Consider the following 25050-nt stretch of genomic DNA (forward strand, 5'->3'; position numbering starts at 1 on the left):
GGGAGTATTTTGTAGGTAAATCTTTCTTTTGCCAATGTATTTGTTTTGCAAATGTGATAAAGGTACTTAAGAGCTTATTGTCATTTCAACACATATGATTCATTAGCTTGTTTATCAGTTGACTATCACTTTTCAAAATCAGTATATTTTCTTATGTCAATCAAGTATTTATTAATTAAAACGGTAATAATAGACCCTAAGTAGTAGAATGGGTTTTATGTTAGAGATAAAAGGCAGCATAGAGAATTAATTTTCAACAAGCATGTATTTGTTAGAGACTTGGAATAAAGAATAAAGATTTAAAACTTTAACAAATTACAAATTTAGCTGGGCAGTGGTAGCACACACCTTTAATCCCAGCACTTGGGAGGCAGAGACAGGCAGATCTCTGTGAGTTTGAAGCATGCCTGGTCTACAAGAGCTCGTTCCAGGACAGGCTCCAGAGTTATAGAGAAACCCTGTCTTAAACCACCCCCCCATTACAAATTTATTTTAAATTCTGTGGAGAAAAAACAGCATGGTATGAGTTTATAGAATTAAATGTGGTATTTGAAAGGCTCAAACAACATGTCAAAGACAATAACCAATATTAAGCCTTTGTAATTTTAGACTGAGATTTTATTTTCCATACATCCAATTAACTTTTCTATGGACAGGCCAGCATATTGAATGTTCTTTATTTGCTTTCTGTACTAGTCATGTGCTTTCCTTATTTGCAACTGCAATAAAATCATCTATTTCAATTAATTCTACAATGAAGATCTTACTTAAATTTAACCTGTTCTTAAGTATTTCTACAGTCTTCAGCATTGGTTCCTTCCTAGGAATGAATCCCCTAAAAGCAGAGGGAGGGATATCTACACTGGTAGTCTTTTCAGTGTGCATTGAACATGAATAGACACTTTCCTTTCCAGCACCTGAGATGATGCCTGTCCTGGAGCTTAGGCATGGATTTAGTGCAGCATCATTGTCCCCACACACAACTTCAACTAGATTCGGTTATAGAACATTAGTTGAAGACATGTTACCTTCATTTATGCTGTGGAATTTTTGTTCAGTGATGCAAGGTGTGTTGAATTCCTTTGTGTTGCATTTGTTCAACTCTGTGAAGTTGTGTTACTTTGCTTGTCTAAAACACCTGATTGGTTTAATAAAGAGGCAGGAGAAAGTATAGGTGGGGTTGGCAGGCAAAGAGAATAAAGAGGAGAAGAAATCTGGAAAGAAAAGTGGGAAGAGCAAGAAAAGAAGGGCCAGCCACTCAGCTATACAGCCATGAATTAAAAAGTAGAGAAAGGTATATAGAATAGAGTAAGGTAAGACCAGAGGAAAAAGTTAGATTTTTAAGTTAAGAAAAGCTAGCTAGAAATAAGCCAAGCTAAGGGCAGGCATTCATAAGAAAGTGTAAGACTCTATGTGATTTATTTGGGAGCTAGTGTGAAAACAAATAAACAAACCAACTACAGAAGTCCACTGTATTATCCCATGAGGGTAATAACCTGCTTTCCTACTGTATTCTCTTAACAAATTCCTCATAATGTACCTTCATTCCTCACCAGTATCCCACCTATCACCTTCTATTTTTTGAAAAAATTATTTTATTGCTAAGAGAAATGCTTTTCCTGTATACAAAATAAAAGATATTTCTTATAAAACTTGAAACTTCAGCTAATGAGGTTGGTAATGCAATTTAGCACTACCAAGTGTTTGTACTTCTCCTGATTTGATTTAAATGACTTTGATGCTAACATGATTTAGGCATACTAATTTCCAACATGACTCAGATTTTGCATGATTAGGTGATTTTACAAACCAAGCGGTTATATTAGATTGTTAGTAATTAGTTTATTGCCATTATAATAATTTGGTCCAACAGAACTCTGAAAATAACAAAAACAGATTTATTTCTAAAACTCAAGTATGTAAGTGTTCTGAACTCTAATAAAGTTCTATAATTCCCCTTTGCTGCTTCAGTTATATGTAATACACATGGGTTTGCTACTCCAGTTTCATTTCTTCATGAAGAATATGAGCATTTAAGAACCACTCCCAAACTCACCCTTTTGTGAAGGTTTGTTCTGCTTAAACAATTCCACAATGCATATCTAGTTCTTCAATGGTGTAACACGTGAGCCTTTCTGGTTTCATGCTTCTCACTTTATTTCTCTCATTGCCTTTCAGTCTCACCGAAGATGCAGACATGTGGCTGGAGAGATGATGCAGAGGCTAAGACTACTTGTTGTTCTTACAGATAGCATGGATTTGACTCCAAATGCACACATGATGGCTTACAACTGCCTATAACTCCAGCTTCAGGGGATTCCGAGCTCTTTTATTGATTCTTGGGACATTGCATGTATGTGAATGTGCCCATAGGCACACACACAGACACATAAATAAAATTTAAAATAAATAAAAGACAAATTGTTTCCTTTCAGCATAAAGAGAGTTTTAATAGACAAGAATTTAAGAAAGGGCTAACACCCCAGTTTATAAGGTTATATTCCATATGTTGTCATGTTCATTGAGTAATAAATTACGGCATGATTTTAGACAATTCTCCAAGATGTAAATTCCACATTTTAAAATTTTTACAAATTTTTCTACCATAAATGTTTAGAAACACAAAGAATTAGAATCACAGAACAAATCATTTTTCATGAAGATATTTGTTTTGATTCTTCTTCTTGAAAATGGAATACAATCTGAGGCTTCCAAATGCACGCACACACACAGGGTGCATACTCACACAACACAGCATGACTCCCATGGTGATAATTGTAAAACTCTATAAATAATAAGGCATTAGTTTGGATGACAGCATTCTTGACCCACCATGGTCACTTTTCTCTAGGTTTTTTTTTTTTTTCATCTCTTACTTCCAGGTTATCAGGCAGTGTGAGTTGATGTGTCTGCTCATTCAGGATGTATTTATTCTCATCACCACACCACAGTGTAAACTCTGTTTGACACAGTTGGTGAGACCTTAAACTCAGGGCTTTGCTCTCACTACTAAGACTCTTGCACTTTCAGAAACACACCAACACAGCAAATATGGTAACAGATGTCTTGGCGTGGGCAAATACAGGTAAATTATTTTAAAACTTCTTATTGGCAGGAAACATAGAGATGGGTAAGATTTTAGCCAACACCTTTTCTCTTGAGAGACTAACATCCAAGATATTCTTACTATGTATTTATTTTATGTTCTTTGTGTACTTCTTACTGACATAGCAATTGTGTACTTACTGAAGGCTCAAAGAGTTAGAGTAACCACAAGAAGAACAATGTTTACAAATTCATGTTCCCAAGAGGGTAAGGGTAGTAGTCACATACAAGAAAAATTCAAAGACCTGGCATAAGTCTTCAGATGACAGGGTGACAGTTGAAAGATGTTGGAGAGGTGCAGGCCCCACTTGGAAGTGAAGTGTTCCATAAGCTTATAAGAAATTCAGATGTTAGCTAGACAGTGGTGGTACATGTGTTTAATTCCAGTACTTGGGAATCAGAAGCAGGAAGATCTTTGTGAGTATGAGGTCAGCTTGATCTACAGAGCTGGTTCTGCAACAGCCAGGGTTACAGAGAGAAACACTGTCTTGAAAAACCAAAACTAAACCAAAGCAAAAGTAAATAAATAAAAGAGAGAGAAATTCAGAGATGAAGTCCACCAATCACTGCAGAGATGGCTTTCTACACCGATTTAGGGAAGGTAGCATAAATGTAATAATTTAAGCATATGCTATATGTGCTTATCCTTTGACTTCATGTTTAAAGCATGTTGCTACCATGTATGTTTCCTTACACCTCATGTGAATGTAAAAGCTATATTTGAGACATGTATAGGATAATGAGACTGTAAACAATTATCTTTAATCAAGTGGGGAAATTTTCTTGCAGTTATTTGATTATTTAATTCCTGAATCTCATGCAAAAGAAGACAGATAAACCAACAGCTATCTCTAATGATTGTAAGTGCTAATTGAGCTCCGTAACTCACATATGAAAGACAGTTTAGAGTAATCCTTTTCAATTAATCCAGGATTGTAATAAAAAAAATATTCAGGCAAATAACACAGCCAAAGAAGTAGACACCACAAAGTCTGCACCCATTAGTATCCAAATGCTGTGTGGTAAAGGGAAGCAAGCATAGTCTATTGTGAGTTTTAGAAATATGGAGAGTGATATTTCATTAACCTTATTTTGCATAGATTTGCATATTAAGCCTTGGTACCTTATCTAATCTTAAATCTGTATCGCTCTATCCATTTTCTTTCTGTTTCTGAAAAGATGGCTAAATATACAATGCTTGAACATATCTGTGATGAGTAAGGTGGAACACTGCAATCATAGGTCTACCAAGTGTTGGGGCACGTGGCTTGTAGGTTCCCTGCAAGCCTTGGCTAAATGGTGAAACGGTGTATTGAAAATATTTAAAAGGGGAATAGTACAGTTTGCTACTTATTAAAATAAAATGCAAAACACTCACACATGTCTTTATCTACTCATCAGTTCATCAGCATGCAGGCCTGATGCAGCAGTCACTGGATAAAAGGATGCGCTATGTAGCAAGACCACTTTTCAGCCTTTATAATACTCACATATATCCAGTCAGCCACACAAGAACCCCAGTGAACGGGAGGAGTTGAGTTGATAGGTTTCTTTTTTGGCAATGGGATCTCAGATCTTTCTCGCTATAGAATAGCAAGGATTAGAGCACAGGAGGCAAGGTTGTGAACATGTCCTGCACAGAAGGTTTTTTTTTTTAATTTTTTGTTTTTTTTTTTTCTGTTTAATTACTCTCAAACCAATAGAGACTCCCTCTCCCTTTTTGCAATCTAAATTAGTGCTTGGCTGCACATGTCATGCTTATAGGAATTCATTGGACCACTCCCAAAGGACATAAGTTAAGTATTCAGAAAGGTATGGGGGTTGTGATTGGAGACTTAATGAAAAGATGAGCAGAAAATGCACTGGATATATAGCTACTTGGGAAATGATGGCCACCTCATTTCACCCTTCTGCAGAAAGCTGAAGAACAAAAGTATTGTCTCATTTAACCTCTTAGACACAGCCGTAGTGTATGAAATGATTCTCCATTATTATGCTCTCTGCCTAAGAATCTCCCATTATTCTCTAATTTTTGGATTAATAAATATTCCCGTAATAGTGTATTTATTAAGTTTGATGTAGCACTTTCGACATGATGTATTATATCTCGTTATTTTTGCAGGTAACATTTAAGTCAGTTAAGTTGGCATGGTGATTAGGGAAAGTAATGAGTTTCAGTTCACCACAAATGAATCTTGAAAGCTTCAGTGATTACAAATGTCTGACTGTAATTGCTTTTATTTCCATGGCTAAAGTGTGAGATTATTGAAGATTAAATTTGCTGAAACTCTCTAACAATGGCTTAATGATTTACAATGTTCTGAGAGAATCATGCAGAAATACAGGAGTACTGTTTAAACCCAGGATCCCTGCATTTATATAACTGACATTATACGAATCTGAATGACCCTAGAGGGACATTCTACAATCTTATCCTTTAGCTTGCTGACCAGAAAGTTGGTTTGGTTTAATTAGAGCCACAAAAGTATTATAGAAATACTGAGATAAGTTGAAAATCAAGACATCATTTTGTTGTATCATACAAGACAAGGGATAAAGTGGGCGATAGATTACACTAATACTAGAGGTTCTCAGAATAATACGCAGGTTTAGAAAGAGAGAGGATGGAGAGGAAAACAGCACAAATAGAATCAGGCACAATATTAGAGACATAGTTAAAAATTCTATTAAATATGCTTATTTTTTTTAATATTACAGTTGGTTGTCCTGTCAAATATCTTATAAAGCCCTACCAAATTTCATCAGAGAAAAGTCAGTTACAGATGGGTTTATAAAAATGAGACCCATGCTAAAAATGAAGAGTGATGAGAAAATAGATCAAGTGTGCTGATGTCTTCACCCTGTAAGCTGATAAACTCAACAGCCATAGTTGAATATACACAAAGTTTCTAAGAACTCTTGAGTTTCCTATAAGCAGGTGGGATTTATTTCATTTCCTTGATGACGCAGAGTAAAAACAATAAGCGTAGTCACCCATCTCCTCCTTCCACAGCCTTTCTAGCCCCCTCATTGTACTTCAAAGCATCACTAAAATTGAATTGGTGGGATGGTATGATTCCACATATGGGAATCTATTTGTAGACCACTTGGGGAACATAGTTGTGAATGTTGTTCCACAAATCCTCATTCCCTCAATCCTGCATCATCTTCGGTACCAATTAAACTCCATTTGCTAAAATGTAAGCAAATTTTTCAAAAAGCTTGAAGTGCATCCATGTTTACCCAAGGCTATCAGTGTCTAACATCAGAACTCAGAAGCATCAGGTTGTAAGATTTTGGGATGAAAAAAAGAAACTTAAGTAAAATTATATATATTCAATTGACACCCCTTACACAATACTCCCTTGTTACCCTGTAGAAATCCTAAAAGGAAATAAAAAGTGCTTTGTAATATTATTATAAATCTCTGGAGGAAACAGAATAAAATCTTTAGTACAAGAAAACAATGCCATACAAAGACCAATTGGGAAATAAATATACTTACAAATAAAACATAACTCTCAGAATGAAAATAATAGTAATAATGTTAAATACATGGAGTAAAAATTTTTTTCCCAATGGAGAGGGAAAGTAAAGACTAAAATAAAAGAATATTTAATAGAAGTACTGTCTGTTCCCAAGGAACAAAAATTTTTTAAAAAAGTAAATGAAATACCAAATTTGTGCAGAACAAAGGGTCTCATCCATGATATTAAACTCAGAAATTCACAATTGCTCTCAACAATCCATGGAACTTTCTCCCAAAATAAACCATATTTTATCACATGAAGCAATTCTTTGCAAATGTAGAAATATTAAAGTAGCTTCTTCCATTCTATTTACTCATGATGGACCAAAGTTAGAAATCAGTTTCAGGAGAAAATGCAGCTCACAGAGAGCGAACCATACATGAGTGCTCAATGAATGGGTCATGAAACATATTTTAAGATCACTAGAATTGAATGAAAATGAAAACATATCAGAACCTGTGAGGTACAGTGAAAAATCAAGGGAGAGAGAAATTTACTTCAATAAATTCTGATATTACCCAAGATGTTCCAAATAAATAGTTTTTTATAAAAATCTCAAGGTCTTAATTGAGTAGGAACAAGCTATCTTTTGCCTCTGATGTCCTAAAGTAGACTACCCTTGTAGGAGAGAGCCACTTGGTTCCCGGCCGCCTGGCTAGCTTAGACCTGAAATAATCGCACAGAAACTGTATTAATTACATTGCTGCTTGGCCCATTAGCTCTAGCTTCTTAATGGATAACTCTTAATTTAACCCTTTCTATTAATTTGTGTATTGTCTCGTGGCTGTGGCTTACTGTGTAAAGTTCTGGTGTACATCTCTGGGAGGGCTACATGGCTTCCCTCTGACTTTGACTTTCTTTCTCCCAGCATTCAGTTTAGTTTTCCTCACCCAGCTAAGTTCATCCCTGCTATAGGTCCAAAACAGTTTCTTTATTCTGTAATGGTAATCACAGCATACAGAGGGAAATCCCACATCATATCCTTCCAAAACAAACAAGAGCCACAATGATAATAAAGCTCCTATTGCCTGTTTGTATCTATATTTCATTTGTTATTCCTTTACATGTTCATGTTTTGATGTGTTTTATTTTTTTTTATCTTCCCCTTGTTAAAAATATCGTAATATTTTTTTTCTTCAGGTGAGTTCTCATGTAGTTTAGGCTAGCTTCAAAATCGCATGTTTTTGAGTATGACCTTGAACTACTTATCTGCCTCCTTCTGTATCCATGATGCTCTGTTTGCTTTATGTGGTACTGAGCATGGAATCCAGGTCTGTGAACATGCTAATCAAACACCCATCAGAAAAGTAATAGAGACAAATGAATTTTTCATTTACATGACAAGTCTTCTAGACTGTCACAACATATGCCCCACGTGACTTAAAGTCATAAAACTCTCTTTATGTTGAAAAATATAACTGAAGCCAAAGAGGTGGTAAGGGAGGTTCCTTCTTGGAGTTCTGAGGGATAGCCTGTCTTACAGCTCTCTGTAATGGCAGGTGAAATGGTTGACTCTCTGACTTTCTAGGTGTGCTCATTCAGTCTGTCTCCATCCTCACAGCTTGTTCTCCTTATGTCAGTGTGTTCACAAGGCTCTTTTGTACCTGGAAACCAGTCACATTGGATTAGGGACCTTTCCTCTGACATGTCTTCATTTTAAACTTGCAATTATCCCATTTCCAAATGTCCTTTCTTAGGTACTAGGGTCGGGATTTTAAATTATTTTTCATGGGGCACACATAATTCACTATGTAATAGAAATAATTTTTTGAATAAACATTCAAATATAAAAGATGTACACAGACATTTCTTTATTGTACTGATTTAAATATCACTTCACAGTTGGAGGATACCAAGAAGCCAAATTGAAGTACCATTTGTGGTAAAGAAAATATACATGGAGATGCATTCTTATCTATGCATCAAGATGTTTTACGGTCATATTTAAAATTCATACTTAATTTCAGATGTAATAAAAGCTGGTGGGAAAACTGGAATGTATTAAGAAATGTTCCTTTAATTAATGACATATTTCATCATGACCCAGATGTGTAAATGAAAAGATTCATTCTCAGTGACCTTCTCAGAAGGAGTCTGCTCCCCCTTGACTGACATCACCATTTTCAAGGAAGGGAACAGTTCAATGAACCCTGAAAAAAAAAAAGAAGATAAATCTCTATAGAGACAGAAATATAGGAATTAATATTAGAAGACACAGACAATTCTGTACGCTCCATGTCAGCACTTAAAAAAAATTGACCTCTATCTTAGCTTTGGTTGTTATTGCTGCGATGAAACCCATGGCTGAAAAGTAAGTTGGGGAGGAAAGGATTTATTAGGCTCACACTTCAGCATTGCTGTTTATCACTGAAGGAATTCAGAACAGGGACTCAAAACATGGCAGGAACCTGGAAGCAGGAGCTGACATAGAGACCATAAGGAGTGATGCTTACTGCGTTACTCCCAATGGCTGGCTCAACCTGCTTTCTTATAGCTTCCAGGACCTCAAGCCTAGCAATGGCACCACCTATGAATAGTTGGCTCTCTCTATCAATCACTAATTAAGAAAATGCCCTAAGGCCAGATCTTATGGGGGCATATTCTTGAATTTCCTTCCTTTAAGATAACTCTAGCTTGTGTCAAATTAACATAAAACTAGCCAGTACTCTCTCTCTGTAAATTGAACTTTTTCAAAGAGATTCAGTTGATTTCTGTCTGTCAAGTTAGAGAATCAGCGCTTCCACTGTGCCAGTTCCAGGAGGTCTGAGAATCAGTGTCTCCCCATCCTAGCAGATCCAGAAAGTTCAGTTAGTTTACTGTCTCACGAATAACAAAAACCCAGAGGGTTTCAAAATGCAGATCAGTAAAGCAAAGCAGCCAGTCACTGGCTCTTACCTCTACCTGAGACTAAAATGGCAATCCTGCCTCCATGAATCCTCAGAATGAGACTGAGCTGAGACCTGTCTCCTTCCATTTTATATTCCTCTCTAGTGTTGGATTTAAAGGCTTACACTTCTATCGTCTGGCCTCGATGGCTTAACTAGTGGGGCTAATTGGGATTAAAGGTGTGTGCCACCACTGTCTGGTATGTATGGCTAACCAGTGTGACTCTTTTACTCTCTGATCTTCAGGCAAGGTTTGTTTATTAAAACACAAAAGAAATATCACTACAGCTTACACTCTTATTGGATCTACAATTTGCATTGCTCCTATCAGGGGTCTTACTGCTCTAGGAAGTCAAAGAGCAATCGGTAAAGGCAAAGAGCTAATTCTTTTTTTGTGGACAAGAGCAGTGTGGCTGCCTGAGTGCTGTGATCTTAGCCATTTCTTTTTTTCTGACCTTTTTCATCACCTTCTCTACCATGTGTACTCTACATCTAAATACGATAAGACAGGAATAGTTGAGTTTTGTTGAACTGTTTGTAGAACTCATTACTATTGTTAGCCTGAAGAAAGCCCTTAGATTTTCTTCTTTATTTGAAAGAGATAGATACATCCTCTATGGTATTAGAACAGGAAAAATCAAATGGACTGTGGAAGCTCCTAGCTCAGAGAATATTCTAGAATGTTTAAATTATGGTGACAGTACTTTAACAGTAAAATTAATTTCTTACTGTTTTATCAAAAGAAAATTCCTAAGTCTTCAATTAATCTTTAGGGTCGATGCTTATTTTGGTAGATGCTTATTCAAATTTAGCTAAAATATATTTTCTGTGTTGTCCTCATTAAACTTTGCAGGTTACATGTAATGATGGTATGTTTAACACATTTGTAAATGACACCTGGGAGTTTCACTTTTACTTCATAAACCTTTTTTGAGCAGAAGAGTGTTGTCTTATTTAAGATGAATGTTACTACAGGGCCAGTTAACCGTCTTGTGTTAAGTGTGGTCAGGTGAAGAAAGATATAAAAGCTAGCAAAGGCTACTACCACTTGGACTTGAACAACTATCATCAAGCTGTCAGCCAAAACCCTTTGATAGAGATGGAGCTTGTTGTGGCAGATTATGCTTCATCCCTCTGACAGAGTCCTGAAGCAAGAATGCAGAACAAACTGAGATAAAGGCATGAATAAAGTTATATCCCAACAGAAGAATGCTTATCCAGCCCGTGAGAGCCTTATAAAATGCCTGTCCTAGTGGAATGGTATAAATAGAGACAAAACAGGATTTCAGATGGGACTATCAAATGCTCACTTAAAATTCTATTTGTATTCTATTTGATTTGCATGAAGAAAGATATGTGATTGCATATAAGAAGTCTATATTAAAAAACAGTTCTTACTCACTGGTGGTGGCACACGCCTTTATTCCTAGCACTTAGGAGGCAGAGGCAGGTGGATCTCTATGAGTTCAAGGCCAACCTGGTATACAAAGCAAGTTCTAGGAGAGCTAGGACTGTTACACTGATAAACCTATAGAAATTAGCTCAATTCAGTAAATACCCAGGCTAGCTATAGAATAAAACAATTATATTTTTATTTATTGTAAGGGGAAAACTCACGAAACATGAAGGAGAAGTTCAAATTCATCTGTGCCCCATGGGAATCACACAAAGAGAATGCACCTGGGCCTTGCACTCGTTTTCTCTCGGGCTTCAGGAAGCCAAGCCTTAACTAGGTTCTACCTCTTAAAGATGATAGGTTAACAAAGCTTCCTCCATCAGAAACCCTGTCTTGAAAATAAATAAATAAATAAATAAACATAGTTCGTAAAGTTATTATATATAGGGAAAAATTTTAAAACTAAGAACAAGTTAGAGGCAAAAGTAAATACACAGGGTGAATAGACAGATGGATTGCTATCACTGAAGATCAATCTGTGACATTATATGGGGTTTGGACTGCACATCTTGGTAGCACTGTGCCTGTGGAAACAATAATAGTGCATGGAACTATAAGGCCTGCATGCAGGAGGCCAGTGCAAATGCAGCTAGGGAGCTCTGAAAGGAATAGGGGCCTAGGGTCAGCTCTGATCATTGATCTGTACTGCAGGGTTGACTGAAGTCACTCCCGGGGAAACAGTCATGGGCACACAGGTTCTTTCTGCATTGTCACTTGCATCTGCCCAGGGCTGTACAAGGATCATAATCACATTGTTTATTAAAATTAGATTATTTCTTAAAATGTCAGATTAGCATGAATTAAATTATAATCACTTTCAAGATTATATAAGCTTAAAATGTCCAAAAAATAAGTATTTTTAGATAATTATACCTAGTAATTATGACTTTTATGCCAGACAATTAATGAAGACTTAAATAAGCATGATTACATTCCTTCTCTGAGCAATGTATATTTAATACTGTGAAGGAAAATATCCTTAATGTACAGGATTACATTTAGGATTATATTGCAATAAAGGATAAAAAAATCCTTTATTTTTTACAATAATATCTCAGCAAGACAACTTATTTTTTTAAATAAGATTAATATTCTGCATTATGAATTTATGAAGTTTGATGATAAGCAAAATATAAATGTAAATACATATATTTCTTATACTTTCATGTTTAGTATAGAATATATGATTATGGGGGTTGGAGAGGTGGCTCAGTAGCTGAGGGCACTTGTTGCTCTTGTAGAGAACTGGTATTTGGTTCTCAGGTCCCTTATCAAGCAGTTTACAAAAGACCTCTAACTCTAGCTCCAGGGTATTCAATGCCCTCTTCTGACCTCTGAGGGTATTTCACTCATATGCTTATGCACACACACACACACACACACACACACACACACACACACACACACACAGAGAGAGAGAGAGAGAGAGAGAGAGAGAGAGAGAGAGAGACAGAGTTAGAAATAAAATAAATCCTTGAAAAATGAAATGTGGCAGCTTAGCTTACTGTATCCTACAAGTTTTGCTTAAATGTTCATATGAGAGATTTCTAGTTAGCTGAAAAGTATAAATCTTAAAGCGGCTTTTATGTGTTTTAGATCACTTTGAACTCCTTGCATTTTTTCCTACTGGCAGCTTGGTCAGTCTCTAAGATGACCAAAAGAGTCCCTACACTCTCTCCACAAAGATTACAGGTTAGAGGGCTTTTGTTTTGTTTTCTTTTGTTTTTAAAGATCCCATGATTAACAGTCAAAGTAGTGTGGTGCTTATGAGGGGAGGTTGATCATCAGGTTAATTGTGGGGAAGCTTTGCCTGAGGGAAACAAGTGTGATTATTGTTTCCTCAGAGAACAGAAGTCCCATTTGCTGAACTTGCTCAGAGAAGCTCAGTAGACCCTAGAGATTGGAACTGTTCACATTGTGGACTCTATTTAGATTCATCCAAGATAACTTGACAAGAACAGTTTCTAGAGCAAGCTCATGCAACAAGTGTGGAGCTGGTTCCCTCCTGAGACAAATCCGTTGACCTGAAAGTGGATTCAGTGTCACAGCCCCATTAGAGATTATTTCATAGGTGATCCTGTGTTTAAGACCTGGAAGTTAGCATTGGATTTTCTGTAGGTTCCTGTGAGAATGCCTACACAATATTCAATACTCATCTTCCTCACCAAGAAAGCTTTTCTATGCCTACAAAGTTTCAATCTGAGAGGACTAAGAAACATGAATCAGAAAGAGAATAAAATCAGTTAGAAAACTTAGACTGTGTAGTGCTTCTTCTTTAATCTAGATGTGTTTTCTTAATATTCTTAACATTAAGTACAACAGATCAAATTCTGGTCTCTTATGTAAGGCACGTAAATATTTAGAGTATATCATAAGGTTTAACCAAAATTTTAAAAACAACTCTTCTTTATATTTTGTTTAACATTTACTCACTGATTTATTTAGTGTGTGTATCTGTATATGCACATGTAAACATGTTCGTGGCATTAGGTGCATGTATGTCAAATTCAGAAGAAAAATATAGGGGTCAGTTGCTTTCTTCCACCAAGTGGAGCCTGAGACTTGAACTGAGATCCTCAGGATTGGGCTCTGACCTCACACATACACCATGGCTTACATACTTGCCTTGCAACTTCATATGCGTGTGCACACACACAATTAAAAATATCATTTGTAAGAATTTTTATTAAAGAAATTGGTGAAAGGTCATCTTGTCTCTTTAACGCAGTCACTTTGAATGTCCAGTGTTAGCTGAGTTGCTCATTTCACTGTATGTTAAGCGGTGTCTTTGGTTTCTCTTTACTTTTCCTATACAAATGTGCTATGATGAATAGCAAATTAGGGAGGGAAGGGCTGACTTAACTCACATGTCCACATCATAATCTATTATTGAATGAACTCAGGGAGAGAAGTTATGCAAGGACTGAAGCAGAAAACATGGGAAAATACCATTAACTGGCTCATTAGTGGGCATGCTCAGCTAGTTTTCTTGTACTTGCAGCACAGGATCACCTTCCTAGGGAACGGTGTCACCCATGGTGGGCTGCGACCTCATACGTAAGCTAGCAATCAATAAAAAGCCTCACCCACAGGCTTCCAGGTCAATCTTACCTAGGCAAATCCTCAACCAAGCTCCCTCAGATTATTCTAGGCTGTGCCAAGTTGACAGCCAAAGCTGACGAGACAGGCAGTGAGATACCATAAAATGATAATAAGTACTTGTGATTCAAGAGTCGCTGTTTTCTTATAAACTAAAAACAATGACATACACAGAATTGCCTCAGAGCAGTAAGAGGGACAAGTTTACCAGGCATCAGAAATAAGAAGCAAATATTTCTACAGAGAAGTTATTTTTCAACTTAATTATTGAAATATTGCTTTCTCTTGGAATGATATTACAAAATCCCAGAAATCCACAGGACAATAATGACATCGTTTTTATTTAAACATTCTTTCAGTGCTCTTATGCAAATACGTTTATCTTTTCCACCATGTTTCTGCTTTCTTTTCATCACGGAGACCCACTGATGCACAAGTTATTTGCTCTAGTGGCCACTCAGATTTTAAACCAACGTTGTATACACTACACATCCCATTCCCCCAAATGTTGTCAACTGGGGCTGTCGTGAACATGAATGAATGACCGATTTCCATTTCTCTTTCCACCTCTACTTGTTAATGTGAATTAAATACTGAATGGTTACTGTGGATTCTCAATCATTTAGAATTATAGAGTTGTAGAAGAAACTCTGTGATGTTTATCGATTGTTTTCTTTTTTTAAGTGGAGGATTCAAATGAAGTGCTAGTGCAAGTGTTTCAGATAAATGATTTTCTTCCGCATGTGCACATCTGTTTGCACAACCAATTGTCCCATCACAAAAGCTTCTGTAAATTTTGGCTTTGGTTTCCTATTGAGAGCTCAAAAATTTACACCAAGTGTCCTTACTTTAGACAGCTCATTGTAATTGAAATGGAAGATAATTACTTTGAACCTACAGAGGTCATTACCATGTGAAGAAGCTCATAAATAATAGAGAAAATATTGTTCAGCTGTCACTCTTGATTGCCCCATTTGTGGCAGAGTGATAAATACATGTGGGCCAGATAACAATTTCTGAATAAAGAGGATCCTGAGAAGTCATCAAAAAAGCAAACCTTTCAATACGGTGATGATAAGCAAGGTCCTATGAAACAGCCCTTTGTCTCTTTGGTGTCAAATTTTCTAGGCTGCTTTCTCATTGTAGTCTAGAAGCAATGTATATTCAAATGTGATATTTGTCTCTGACGGGAGATTTGTTTATATGTTGCTCTTTCTAGTCAACCAGATTTCTTCCCCCAAAAGAAAAAACACACAGCAATTCTAAATTCTTTGTCTAATGTAAAGAATTCAAATAGTTTGACTATCTTATATCAACCCAGTCTATCATCATTTCCTTTTGATTGGCAGTTTTCACTTATTGAAACCAATGTCCAGTGGTTAGGTAACTTTGGGGATATTCTAGGATTTCTGGAGAGATTTTTGAGGCATAGATAATGCAGTTGTAATGCAAGATAGAACAATCATAGTGAACATATGTGTGATAAATACATATGTATACACATATATGATATGATATAGTGGAGAATTTGCTGATTGGATCTGTCTAGTGTCTAGTGTGATGTAACTCTTTTAAAGACTAAAAACCAGGGAAAGTAACAAGAGGTTTAGGGAATATGATGTGTTCTGTTTGGATTTTTAAAAACTTTGTGTCACGGGCAAGATCTATAAGGTCTTATACTCTGGAACTTTATGTAGGAAAATAAAGGATGTTACAGAGATTTAACTCAAATATCAAAGATACAATAGTCTGAGTGATTCTATAAGGACCCCACCTGGTCTATATTAACAGAGCCTAATTTTATCACAATCATTATAAACATGGTGCATACAAAGTTTTATTAAAAATTTTAGGTCTAAAACTGAGGGTCAACTTGTATCTATTGCAGATTATTTCTTGTATGACAGAGTCTATTATATATTTTTTTTATCACATTTTCACCTCTTCGGGGGCACAAGTGACTGTACTTCTCACTGCTTTACTGATGATGGGACATATAGGAGTCTATAGTATGCTACTAAAGGAGCTTTCTCCAGTCCATAGACTTCACCCTGGAGATCATAAGCTCTCATAGTGTAACTAGCAAAGGAAAAAACAAAGTCAGCCTGTGAACATCAGTTCACATAAGGAAAGAAATTTAACTCTAATATCTACTATCATTGGGTTCAACATGCCCCAACATGCCCAACGTGCACTTACCTCTCTTGCCACTGACTGGATACTTGACAAAAAGCTACTTGACTGAGGGTCTGAGGCATACCGTCCACCATGGTGAGAAGATAGCCAGGCAATCGACTTACTTGCTCACAACATAGTGGATCAAGCAGTAGAGAAAACATAATGTGGATTCTTAGTTGACCTTCTCCTTTTTCCTTTTAATTCGGGCCTGGTCTCCATTCCATGGTGTGAATGTGGGGTGAGTCTTCCTTCCTCATTTAAACATCTCTGAAAACCATAACTCTGGATACAGTTACCTTGACAATGAAGGTTAAAGAATAGCTATCTCCACTCTTGATGGCAGAGAACTAAGGTGATGAAAGGTCATTAATTTTACATATAATTTAAATATAATTATATGATATATTATGAAAGTAACCTTCTTTCTCTTACATATATGAAGAATGTAAAAGGAAAACCTCCCGGCTAGCTTTACCTGAAATAATTACACGGAAACTGTATTCTTTTGAACACTGCCTGGCCCATTATCTGTAGCCTCTTATTGGCTAACTCTTACATATTGATCTAACCCATTTCTATTAACCTCTGTAGCACCACAAGGCGGTGGCTTAACGGGAAATGTCCTAACCTGCGTCTGTCTAGGAGAGGAGAGTCATGGCATCTACCTTACTGCCTTTTTCCTCCCAGCATTCTGTTCTCTTTACTCTGCCTACCTAATTTTCTGTCCTATCAAAGGGCCAAGGCAGTTTCTTTATTAACGAATAAAAGTAACACATAGACAGATGACCCTCCTCCATCAGAAGAAGTGTTCACATTGTCCTCATTCTGCATATCTGTGTATGAGACCCCTGACAATGGTGTAGGCACAACCCTCTCTTATTCTAAGAGTGGCAAACCTTGCCTTTCTTTCATTATTGCCCTTTGATACTGAATATTTCATGTTTCAGTCTTGATTCTTACAGCTATTTAATCTTCATATGATAAGTTTTAGAATTTTTGGAACCTTGTAATATTTTCTTGGATGTTACTTTCTGGAAGCCCCAACCCTCAAAACTCTGTTTAGTATTTATCATTCTCTTTGTGCTGCAATACTGGCCTTCTATTGGCATGCAAATACATCTGTGGTTTTTTCAATGGAACACAGCATCACTAAATGACCCCAAACAGTTCAGTGCAAAGTGAAAGACATGATTATGCCACAGGGTGTATTACAGGATTCAATATTTTGCAAAATGCATGAAAGACTCCCATAGCCTAGCTCTAGTCTACATTGCTACACCATCATAATTTCAATCACACATTCCCAGCACTGTCTCCATGGGGAAGAACAATCTCACTCTAATATCACACAAAATGTGGTCACACCATGACACTGATCAGATTGTTTGTAATTATTTCCTTGACTGCCTTTCTCCTAAATGGAAGAAGCAACTGTTTATTTATATTTGTACCAGCTACAGACTGAGATGTAGTAGAACTTGTTAGGCACTTAATAATTGTGTTGAATTAATTAATGAATTATTCATTCGCTCTTAGAGGCTGCTTACTGCTCTTGAGATAAATGAAAGTAATTTCAAGGTTTCCAACCATCATGTCATGAATAAGCATCATCTTGTTATAATAGCTGTGTCACATTATTTACCTGGGTTGATGAAATAATTTTATTAGAAGGGTCTTATTTGTTGTAGTAAGAACACTGGAAATTTCAGTGGTGTCATACAAGGGCCTTCGTGCTGAAAGATGTTTCCTTCAAGAACTAAAGGAAGCTTCAATATGTTGTCTAATCTTTCCAGAGCCGTTTGTCCTCTTCAATGATGCCAATCCTAGCATAAAAACAAACACATAACTGAGATGAGAAGAAAACAGTTATCCGAAAAAAAATAACGTAGCTTGAGATAGCGATTTTGGGATGGGGATGGAGACTCAGCTACCAGTTCATCAAGGGGCTACCTACCTACAAGCGTTTTCTTCAATATTCACTGAAGTGTGTTGCTGCAAGGTGACAGTAGGCTATTCCTTGCCTACTTACTTACGATCTACTCCTACACAGCCTGCTATGTATCATTCATATTGTAGTAAGGGCTTAAAAATTAAGAATTACAGTGTTTTTTTCTTTCTCCGTGGTGTACCCATAATGTTTCTAGAGTCCTACACTCATCAGTTCAACTCCTTTCACAATAAAAGCTATCCGTGTTAGTAACATGGCTCTTGCTCCAGCCACATACCTTATAAGAAGCAACTTGTTTGAGATCACAGTGTGAGGAGGTGCAATCCATTATGGCTGGGAAGGGGGTGGCTGGAGAGGTTGTCAGGAGGGATGGAAGGCTGGCTGTTCACATCTGAATACATCAAGAATGAGAGAAAGAAAATGTAATATATGATATATATATATAATACATATATATGCTATTAAAAGTAGAACATTACAGAGTATAACAACTTACCTGCAATAGTTAGATTTCATTTAGATATTTGAGCCTTATAAAGTATTATAAAAATTAGGTGCAAAAGTGAATGCTATGGCACAAATGTCTCTACATACAGAAGAAGTATCGTAAGTTTCATAAGAAACACTTTTGCTAGGAAAAATTTATTTAGCAAAATATATACAATTAAATGACTATTATTAGAATAAACGTTTATAAAAATAGAAATGTGATTAGTATATGTAAGAGGAAGGGGATAATTAACTAAAACCCAATTGTCAGAAACCACGAGGAGCACTTTAGAGAGGCAGTAGAGTAGGCTGTATTCAGGGGAAGCTTCACGGCCCTCCCAGCCCGCAGTTTCTCCCTTCAACTGACCTCAACAGATGTGTACAGGGAAATTCCTTCCTGCGCTTACAATTTAAATATTTTTCAATTTTCACCTTAATTTTTATGTGTTCTCATTTCGTGTCTTTTACCAATGCTTTTGTTGATTTATAATTTATTTTTTTATACTTGCTGGTTTAGTGGCTGTTGATGGCACACATATACTGCAGGACCCACAGAAAACTCAGAGGACACCCTGTGGCAGCTGTTCCTCTCCTACCATGATGCTGGCATGGATTCTCAGGATGTTAGGCTTTGGCAACCGATGCCTGTACCCTTTGCCTGATCTTACTGGCTCACGATAGACACGTTCGAAGACTGTAAAATGACTTCTAATTAGTCAACACACTAATATGGTATATTATTCTGTTTTATAAAATTAATTTCATAATCAATTACCATATACTGCTTGTTTATAGAGTGTCTTTCCCAGAATTAGATGTCATTTTCTGATTGATAATTTGGCTGGTGGATTCTCCTGTGCATGGATTTTTGTCTTATCCCTGGGATTCTCTTTTGCTATTTAAAGATCAGGGAGTTGGGGGTTGCTTTCTCAGACTCCATCTAGAACATGTTTTGTAAATACAGGGGACTTTTTCCAGTTTACGATGACGTCAACAGTCCTGGTGTTGACCCACAGGATGGCAAATGCAGTTCCCATCAAGAACATTATGATTAGTTGGGCAGTGGTGGTGCATGCCTTTAAATCCCAGCACTTGGGAGGCAGAGGCAGGCGGATCTTTGTGAGTTTGATACTAGCTTGATCTACAAGAGCTAGTTTGGACAGGCTCCAAAGATACAGAGAAACCCTGTCTCGAAAAACAAAAAACAAACAAACAAACAAGCAAAATATTATTGCATCTTATCTCTTCAGGTCAGCTGTCTGGGGACACAGATGTTTCATTATGTCCTAAGCGATCTGTTATGATCTCTGTTCTAATGTTTTAAGTGGCACAATATAATTTGAGTCAACTAATGGCAAGTGAATTTCTGTCACCCATCCTTCTTTTTGAGTGGGGGGGGAGGAGGAGAGACAGGAAGGTTTGAGGCACTGTCTGCTGGAGCCAGGTTGGCGCCACACTCGCTATGTAGCTAAAGTTGACTTTGAACTCTTGATTCCCCTGCCTCCACTTTCAAGCACATGCATCACCCACCAACTCTGCATGCTTTTTCCCATGCTAGCTTACCGCCTTGCGTTTCTCTTTTGTTTCTAGTACAGAGCGATATTTATCCTTATTTATGTAGGGCTGCCATCTGTGGGATTCTCATACATTGTTTGTCCCCGTGTTTAAAGCCTGGGGTATATAAGGGATGATCTTGCTACCTGTTATTGTGTATTATTTTTCTTTAGAGACCTTAAAACATTTTGTCAAATGTAAAAAATCATCAGCCAGGCGGTGTGGCATACGACTTCAATCCCAGCACTCAGAAGGCAGAGTCAGGTGGATCTCTGAGGTCAAGGCTAATCTGGTTTACAAGAGCTGGTTCCAGGACAGGTTTCAAAGTTACAGAGAAATTCTGTCTCGAAAAAAAATGTAAAAATGTAAAAATCATAAGTGGAAAAGTGAGATCAATAAGCCTTCTCTCTATACACACACACATCATACCTCAATCATGATTGTCCCCCTAGACACAAAATGTAGCTGTCAATGTCACATCAGATCCCACACATACGTATATACTCTCTAGTATATTATATTAGAGAAATGAGTTTAAAACATAATGTTTAATCTTTAATCTATTTCAGAATTTCATTGCAATATAATTGATACTGTCCAAACAGTATCAGCTGATTGCATACAACTGGTAGATGAATTTGGACAAATTTATGAAGCTGTGATACTTTTCTCTGTTCTTTCCAAAAGAAACATGTCCATCCCTTCAAAAGTTGCCTTGTATTTCTTGGGTTTTCTTATAAATTGCTTAATAAGAAACACAGTCTACTGGTAGTATTTAAGTAGAAAATAGTGCTTTGGTGAGCTTTTGAACAGAGCAAAGAATAGAGAAGATAACGATTTAAGAGGTAAGGAGGGTATGTTCCCTCAAGGTCTCAGAGTTTTATGTGTGACACGGGTTTGGCCCGTTGCTTTGGACCTTTGATAGCACTGTATGCTCCCACACTTAGTTTTTCTGATCTTACGATAGTGCCAAACTGGGAGCCAAGCCTTTAATTCAAAAATCTTCAGCAGGTGGGAAGAAGACACTCAAATACAAAACAAGGGGCTGAAGAGATGGCTCAGCAGGGAAGAGCAGTAGCGATTTTCAGAGGACCATGTTTGGTTCCTAGCGCTCACATCAGCAACACGACCTCCTGTAATTCCAGCTCCAGTGGATCTGGCATATGTGAGTGCTGAACATATGCACACAGACACATAGGCACGCATTTATAAATGAAAATGAAACAAATCTTTATAAATAAAGATCCAAACTGTGGTTGCTATATTCTTATCTACTTCTGTGGCAGATATTGACAAAAATTAATCCATTAAATTTTATACATCAGACTTCAACTTTCTGCCTCCTCCCCACGTCCAATCAATCTGCACTGTATTTTCTGCTTCCGTGAGTTTGAAGCTCTAGTCCACATGATTCTGGGATATTGAGCCCAAGGGAGACCGTAAGGATCAGAAATAAAGATACGGAAATTTTAAAGGAACCCGTTAAAATGACATCTTCTGTTTACTAATAACATCTTCCTATAACTAGATAATGATGTAGCTGCTTCACACCCTACAGAAATAAAAAATTAGTAACTCTTCCAGTCATAAAGCTCACATTAAACAGTTGTCTTTAGGTACCAAAATGCTCTCTGCCTTTTCTACTTCATAGAGTATCTATGCAGGTTTAAACCATTTAGTTTACTTTTTGAAACATGCATTCAATTTAGCTAGTCACATTCTTTGTCTTTACTTAAAACTCAGTTTGTAATGTATCAAAATTGTGTTCTATAGCACTTAAATATGAAACACCTCGTAGCATCAGCTGTTGAAATTTTTCTCCAAGTATCCTTTGAAACAAAGAAGCACCAAAGAAGTGAGTTTGCTCCTTACAACAAAGGCTAGTGATGGTTTTGCCTACAGTGTTGCTCAGTTTTAAATGTGAGGGATTGACAATGGGTTGTACAGTTGTTTGGTGTTCCTGTGTTTTGACAAACTTTATGATAAAACAGGCTTTTACCCCCAAATAACACTGCTCTTTTCTTTTTTTCTCTCATTTCTTTTTGGCAATTATTTATTACATGCTTGCACAGGCCAAGTGTGTCATGACCCCTATGTCGGAGCTGCATACTGTTGCTGAGAGTCAGTTCTCTCCTTCCATCACAAGGTCAGACTCGGAGACAGGTACCTTTGCTGGGTCAGCCACCTCCCAAATCTGACTTTAAGAAGTTGTATCCCAATTCAGATCCTGGTTTAATCACTAACCTCAAACTAACAATTCTTTGCATGGTTGCTTTTTTATATTCCTTTCTTCTCCAGAAGTTGTTTGATTTCACTTACTGATGTTGAATTCGTGTAGTACAAGGTTTTCAGTTTGTTTTATTTATTTATTATTTTTTTGAATTTTCATATCGTGTCTTTTGAGATCTGTGGCAGGAGTGTGTACTGGACAGAGAAGCTGATGAACCACCATCCCCAAGCTTCCCTGTCAGCCTTTTCCTAGTGTTTTTCTTCTCCATCAGAGGTTACATCTTATTTTATCATAGAAAATAGTATGAAATCGGAGAATATTTACTATTCTGTGGTGGCTCCTTCTGTGAAATCATTGATACTTAAAATCCATCCTTGACTGTCTATTTTTTGTTATTGAGGAACACTCAATAATGTATTTCTTAGTAAAAGTCTGTGATTTAAATCATAGATTAGGCTGAGAATGACAAGAATTGTGAGTCCAGGCAGACAAGTTGTAGCTCTAGAGTTAAAGCACATTTTTAACAGTGCATCATTCCCTTTGAACAATAAAACTGACAGGCTTTAAATGTTATAAAAAGATTATTTTAAATTTTAATTTCTTTCCTAAATCCTTTTAGTCTTTAGTAAGAAAATATGCTAAATATGATTATATGTTTTTAAGTATATACATAATCAAATATTTAGACTATCATTTGACTTATTTGATTTTTACTCATATGATTTGGAAAAACAAATTATAGACATCTGTCATCATACATATGTACATATTTAGTCATATATATGACTCAAATGCTTAGCTTTACACTGTGTACTTAAATAAATATGGATGTAACTGTTGGAATTGGCAACCTGACATCTAGTTAAATCTAATTTGAGTTTTCTTTTTCCCATATCCTTGAGATAAAATTTATATTTGACGGATAATTATAAATATTATTTTGCTAAATTTCAATTTCTTTTCTCACTCTGAAGATTTAACTGGCCTCAAACCTAACAATCACAAAGATCTACAAGCCACCTGGCTCTGAATTTAAAGGTGTGCCCTGTTGAAGAGGTGGCAGCTTGTTCGTTCCTGGCTGCTTGGCCCCGAACTAATCACAGATAAACTGTATTAATTAAATCACTGCTTGGCCCATTAGCTCTAGCTCTTATTGGCATACTCTTACATATTAATTTAACCCATTTCTATTAATCTGTGTATCACCATGTGTCTGTGGCTTACCAGCAAAATTCCAACCCATGTCTGTCACTGGTGGCTCCATAGCATCTCTTTGACTCTTCTTTTCTTTCTCCCAGCATTCAGTTTAGTTTTTCCTGTCTAGCTAAGTTCTGCCCTGCTATAGATCCAAAACAGTTTCTTTATCCATTAATGGTAATCACAGCATACAGAAAGAAATCCCATATTGGTGCCCCACTAGGCTTATCAATGTATTTTTAATTAAGAGAAATACAAATTCTTTTCCAAGCAATATCAGTATATTGATTTTGATTTACATTTTTACTAAATGAGAAATAAAAATTATATTAGTAAGACACATAATCTTCTATGTTTAATCAGGTGGTTCAATGTAATTTTTTTCAAGTGGCAGAACCACACAAAAGTCATAAAATAAATACTATATGGTATTTGGGAAGTCCACGTGTAGCAGTCATACCTCTGATCATAGCATTGGTGAGGCAATTAGGCATCTAGAGCTCACATTTTGCAGTATTGCACATTTGTGCATGATCAAAGAACCTCACAAATTCACTTATTTTTCTGACTCTAATAAAAAAAAAAATCATGTTTCGGAGTGACCTTAGCAGGGGAAAGAGGACTGCAGAGGTTTTTCAAATCTATGTCTTTATTTGTCAGTTTGGAGAAATAAGAAAACAAAGCTATGCTTCCCCCAGAGAAAGTTCAAGTAGAATTCCTACTGCCTTGTAATGCCCCCTTGATGGTTTAACAGCAGATATGAGAAATGCTTCTGAAATTTTTGAACTGTATGCTTGTGCCATTCAAAAGAAATTCATAGAACACTGTGGGGCTCCTTCCTCCTTGTTGATCATTGGCCAATGATCAGAGAGCTGTGCGGACACGCACAACTGCAGCCTTAAGCAGCAAGGTCTTCCAATAGGACATCACATATTGACTGTGAAGGACAGTATCCTGTTCCTCAATACTAAAGTGTTCACCCAGTGGCTTTACCGATTACTTACTGATTGTGGAAAGAACGTGTGTGTGCTGTGAAGACTAGAGACATGATGTGGAGTCTGGATACCTCATAACTATCTTTGCAGGGCAAATGGCCTTTGTGGGTTACATACCATTTCCCTGTATTAAAACACTTATCAGTATATATATATATATATATATATATATATATTACAGTATATTATACTGATATATATTACATATATAATATATATTAGTATATATATAATTATATAATAATATAATATTATTATAGTATATAATACTAATATAATATATATATATATTAGTTTATGTAAGAAAAAAAGGAAACCTTACCTCATCCTCTGTCTTAAATTCTTTGTTTTGGAAGACATTTTCTACATCTAAAATATTTTTAT

This window comes from Myodes glareolus, chromosome 18 (assembly GCF_982192425.1).
Source record: "Myodes glareolus chromosome 18, mMyoGla1.1, whole genome shotgun sequence".
NCBI lineage: Eukaryota > Metazoa > Chordata > Mammalia > Rodentia > Cricetidae > Myodes > Myodes glareolus.